Source organism: Manduca sexta, chromosome 9, assembly GCF_014839805.1.
Source record: "Manduca sexta isolate Smith_Timp_Sample1 chromosome 9, JHU_Msex_v1.0, whole genome shotgun sequence".
Lineage (NCBI taxonomy): Eukaryota > Metazoa > Arthropoda > Insecta > Lepidoptera > Sphingidae > Manduca > Manduca sexta.
This window is the reverse complement of record NC_051123.1, coordinates 12,044,057-12,050,265: the sequence shown is the minus strand read 5'-3', so window position 1 is coordinate 12,050,265 and position 6,209 is coordinate 12,044,057.

Genomic DNA, 6,209 nt, shown 5'->3' with positions numbered 1-6,209 from the left:
GTTAGAAAACGTATAAATAAAAAATACTTAGATCCTACTTTAACTTTTACAAAAATGTAGTTGTATGTTGAGTTGTGTGCCGATAATAATTATAATATTAGAGTACAGACAGTATAGAGATATTGTTAACGCTAATTAGAAGATAGTTTCTATTTACCAAAATCTTTTTTACAAAATTTCATACAGCCTTCAAGAACCACTAAAAACCAAAAATAATTTTAACATTATCTATTTACTGGTTACCAATTTTGGAGTCGGTGCCTAATAAAAAATAAAATATAGCAAAATATAAAGACTACCCATGACCACGAAGGCTGCAGTCTTCAAAACGTCGGGAGAAAATTAAAATATGAAAAACCGCGATAAAATCGGAAAATAGTTTAATTTTAAAATATAAAGATTTAAAATATTAGTATGATAACAACATTACACCCGAAAAGTATCATACGTTTTATAGAAATTTATTAACAACTGAACACGAGGAGAATGCAAGTGATGATAAGGTTTGAATGTTTAGAAGTACTCAATGATTACAACCTACTGCTTAAATTATGTGATTTATATTTACTAATTGGAAATTTTGTTTTCTTTTAAAAATAACAATATTAAGTGCAATCGTGAGATAGATATCATATACGAAGTCGAATTGTGATTGACTTGATCCGTTATCGTAAATTAATAAGAAACTACTTACCTGTAATTTTAATAAAATGTTGATTAATATACTATTTTTGTTTTCATTATACATTTACCTGTATAGAATAATATTATCTTCATAATTTCATCTATAATTTATACAAAACAACGTGTATTATAGCCTAATAAAATGTTAAATGATACGCTAACTTAGAGCACAGGTCGATTTATAGTACGCTATGTATAATTTGTCGGCTTTTAATGCGATATCCGCCAGAAAAGCATGTCCCGATAAAATAAGGCTAAGTTAAATATTTTTTTATTTAGCATAGGAATTTATAATAATATATCTTGTGAATATATATAGGAACCTAATTTTATATTTAATGCATACTATTCTCAAATTTTCTTACTGCAACGCAATAAAAATAACACATCTTTAGGACTGTGGTCTCCCGTAACACACTACGCTAACATTAGTTAGACGTGTGTAGTATGTATAATCTAATTGAGGAATTACATGTATACACGGCTAACTTGCGCTAATTTAAAAAATATAAATAATTAAGGAAAAATAAATATGAGAAATTACAAATAATAAGTTAATCATTAAGGGTGCCAAATTTCAAATAAGTATCTTAACTAATAAAAAAGTTATCACGTTTTTCCCTTTAAACGCCTCTCCTGTAAAGTACGGTTTTTTGAGTTAGCTTAGTATAAATTGTTGGTGTCGATATGAAAGATAACGCAATCTTTTAGTAAATTTCACGTGGCAGATGTCTTTTTGTTCTTTTTTTTTCGCATATAATTGAACAATTCGGCATTTTCGCACAACATTGATTCAGCCGCGCAATTAAATTTAGTCTAGTAAGCAGTCCGGTTGCAACTAATTTTATTAGACGCGTATGTCCGCGTGAACTTATATTTTGACAGAGAGGAACACCGGCGTATGGTTAATCTCCTCCGGTACGCCGGTGGCCCTTGTTCCACTAAGAAAAAAAAAAAGTAAGGTGCGTTCGGGTAAAATCGGATACGGGGTAAAATCGTATAACGAAAAAAAAAATACCACGAATCTATGGTTATTTTTAGTCTAAGCTATCTAGGCGGCTACGCATTCTCTTTTTGCCCCACCCAATATACCACAGTTGATAATACGACCAAGAACGGATGCACTATGTGCATTGAAACAAAAAAAAAGGTGGATTTCGCGCTTCTTAACATTTTAGAGACTTCTGTTTGATTTTGTGGACCTTATCATACTAGCATTAAAAGCGTTATTAGAACGGAGTCCGAACTTACCCTGCGAAGGTCCGATCTTTTCTAAGGGTTTTAAATTTCTATACAGATATTATCATCTATTTTTAAGCTTACACAGTGAGAATTGGAAGATGAGTAAATAATCACATAAAGTAACATTAATATGAACCAGTTTCATGTATAAAATTTTGGTATTACTTAAATATTTTATGAGAAAAAAAAATTTTTTTGGGACTCCTCGCAACACACCGAAAAACCGTCCGAAATTAGCCGAACGCACTCTACTTAAATTTTAAATAAAATAAAACTTTCGTTTTATTACGAAAAAAAAGTCTTGTATATAAATACATACAAATAATAATTATTGTGTAAATAGAATAATGTAAAATCGTTGAATATGTACGAAAAATAAAAGATTCTTCATTAAAATAAAAAATATTATGCAGAATAAATGTTTATAAATGTGGGAATGGAACGTTAGTGTGATGCTTGGAATGAAATGTAAAGTGTGTGAGCGAGATAAAAGAAGAGAAGCGTGAATGACGGATAAGTGTTGGAAAACGGAAGACGTCAAAGAGAAAAAATATAAAAAAATGCAATTAACGAAATTTTATTTTGGAACAAATTCCACATAAATATTAGAAGTTCCAATAATTGGCAACACTGTTTATAAAGCTTGGCTTTACTACTACTACTGTACGTGTGTGGTAGCATTTTATCCCTATTCGATCTATTAGTGTAAAAGAGAGAGAAATACGGAGGCGTAATATCTCGTTAAAGTCCACGAGAGAGAGAGTGATGGAATATAATTTGTGCGTGTTTTTTATATATGAAAAACGAAATGTGTGCACTGTGCATACTGATGTTAGGGTGTGTTAGTGTGTGTGTGTGTGTAGGTGCGCTCGAGGCGAACCGGCGCGGCGTGGTGAACCGGCACACAGCGCGGGAATTTTTTTTTTTCGTACCGACAGTTATATTTCGTTGTGGCGATTCGGGCTTTTTAAAAAGTGTTATAAATGAGAATATATTTGAATTTTAAAATATATTAATACAAAGAAAAGCCCGGTGGACTCGACCGTCCACGCCGAATACAAGCAGAGAACTGTTTTACATTTATTGAAGCGTACAAACATTAACTCTTATCTCTAAACTTAATTATCTTGTTTGTTTCTTCTTATGTTTCAATTACGGCGACGTAACTCCTCCCCCTTTAAGTGTGAAGCACGTCGAAGGCTGCTGCTGCTGTTGCAGGAGTTCTTGCGATTGAAGCTGCAGACATTCCGGCGCTGCTGAACTTTGCTTGCAGGACCGAAGATACCATTTGATGGCGACTGCACTTGCAATGACTGTTATGATTAGGTACATGCAAATAGTTGGCCAGCTGGGCTTCAAAGTTATCACTGGCTCGTCATTTTCTTGCGTTACTTGAGTTTTCCTTAAGATGTCTTTTAGATTATCCAAGTTCACAGGACACGACCAGGGTGAATTGCTTTCTCTAATTATTTTCTGTTTTAATAATTCGTCAATTTGTTTTTGTTTTTCTTGTTTGTAGTTATTAGGACTATTCCGCTGATTCGCTGGTATTCTACGTTTTCTCCACACGTGGTTTTCGCGATCTCTTCTTGTTTTAGGATAGCGATCCAACTGTTTTCCTTATACTTTCACGATGTTAAGTGAACGGTATAGGATTCTCGGGGGTTAGCAGAATTGCATGCATTTACCTCACGAGCATATTTTTCGATGTTAGATGAGTTTCCGCCTTTTCAGCAATCTTCCACGACGTCTCCGTCTAGGTTCGTGAATCGCGCCGCGGTTTACACGATTAAGGATTTTACTTGCACGCGAAACCGTTTCTTCAGACACGATCCTACCGCGACTGCGCCAGTTATATTTCGTTGTGGCGATTCGGGCTTTTTAAAAAGTGTTATAAATGAGAATATATTTGAATTTTAAAATATATTAATACAAAGAAAAGCCCGGTGGACTCGACCGTCCACGCCGAATACAAGCAGAGAACTGTTTTACATTTATTGAAGCGTACAAACATTAACTCTTATCTCTAAACTTAATTATCTTGTTTGTTTCTTCTTATGTTTCAATTACGGCGACGTAACTCGACCGAAACATTATTTTTATCGTTCCATATTCGGTTTTATGTAAATAGTTTTAGGGTAAGCCAGGCTTTGGGGCTTCTATGAAAACACCGCAACTGTATTAGGGTAGTATTCTGAGATTATTTAAAATATTTGAACACCGACGAAATGTCTGTTTCATCATTGTCCAGCAACACAAATACTTTCAATACACAACTGCGCATTAACTGTGTAGAAAATGAGTATAACATAGTGTACTAACCGTCCCTTAGTCGACGTAGTAGACGCAACTTTGAACTGGCCACGCGGTCGTCGTGGCCGCCGAGAGGTGCTGCGCGGTCACCTTTGATGTCGCGTCTCGCACGCAATCAGTTTACAAGTTGCAACTAGCGGTCACGTAGGCCACTCGTTGGCCGTTCATAAGCACAAACACTGTAATAGTCATACACGAGGGTCTCCTAGCTCACACACTACACTAATAACTTTAAATAGAACTAATTACTTAATGTTCGTAAGGCGAACTTTAGGCAGCCAAATTATCGCTGGGGTAAATTATTTGAGTGCCTTGTCGGGGCAAGGAGAATGAAGCCAAACCACCGAGTTCAAAATAACTTTTAATACACTGACTAAACATAAGATAGAACTAGATACTTACAGCATAAGTTAAAAAAATCTGTAGGCTCAAGCGTACGCACCGCGCCCACGCGCGCTTCCACCCCGACAGAGACCTATTAGCACACTGAAAATAAAAACGCGGGGTGATGGTGATGTGCGGGCGCAACCCGTAGGCTTTTGAGCGGGGCGCGAGGGGTGGCGGCCGGCGGGGCGGTGGCATGTACTAGGACAGCGCGCTCTAATAAATACCTAGATACCATACCTAGATTATAAGAGATATGAAACACAGAAGATTATGTCAAATTAGAATCATAACATTATCATTATAAATAAAAATACGTGAATATATGAGACATTATCACCAACATTGTGACAGTGTCATTATGGTCTAAACGAAGTGAACATTAAAACTTGGGGCCTCGCTGTACGCATACCAACGATCACACACACCGTGACTAGTAAATGGAGAAAAATACTCCTAAATATAGTAAAAACCGCTTACCGCGTAATAGTTCTGAATAAAGTGATCTATCAACATTGCCAGACACAAACTGACTTTACTTGCCGCCAGCTGCCGAAACACATTGTTCAATCAACAACTATAGTGGCTTAAATGAGGTAGCGGTGGATACGGTCGAGAACCTCCAGAGGACAATGACCCCAATTATATTTTACAATTTGTAAATAATAAAATTACCACAACCACAGTTATCATACCCTGTACTTATGTAAAAAAAAAAAACAAACAAAACAAAAATTTTCTCGTACCAGCAAATATTAAGAATTATAAAATTCCATTAACAATATATGTGTACAAATGGCATATTGAAAACAACATAAAATCGCAGTGTAAATAATGTTAATACCTAACACGTAACCATAAATGCAATTACACAAAAAAAACAAACAATTTATTATATATACAGAGTGGTGACGACATAACGACATTAAATTATTGGTGGTAGGATATAATTTGTATCCGCCCAGATAGCGACCACGTACACAAGGTGTTAGAACTCACGATAGTGGCCCAGGTAAGTGTGGCGCATTCCCGAATCAGTATATGTAAATCCGGTTCCAACAGGCCGGCATAATTGTGTCGACTGCCGAGGAGTAATCATCTCTCTTCAGTCGATATTCTGTTAGACCCTACTCCACTTATCAGGTGTAGTGCGGTCGATTTACCGTGCCTGCATAAAAAATAACGAATATACGATCCACACTAGTTAATCAAAACACTTTAAAATTATAATCCAATAATAACACAAAATTAAAATTTCAAACAAACTAAATACGAAAATAACATAAATTAAACACAGCGGCTTTTGTAATAATATTATTGTCTACTGCAGGCACTGCATGTAAGAGCGACAACACTGCTACGCTGGGGTTACATTAGCGGGCTATGGCGTGTTAACGCGATGAGGGTGGTCGGGTAAGGCGTTGCAAGGCCTAGCATTCGGGCGAAGACGGTGACCTATCAGGGCACTGACGGTAAACAGACACGCACCAAAGGGATTTGTCGCGACAATATTCGCTTGGGTGACTTCACCTACGTCCCTTTAGTGTCGTCTAGATTGGCCGCACAACAGACAAAAACACAATCCG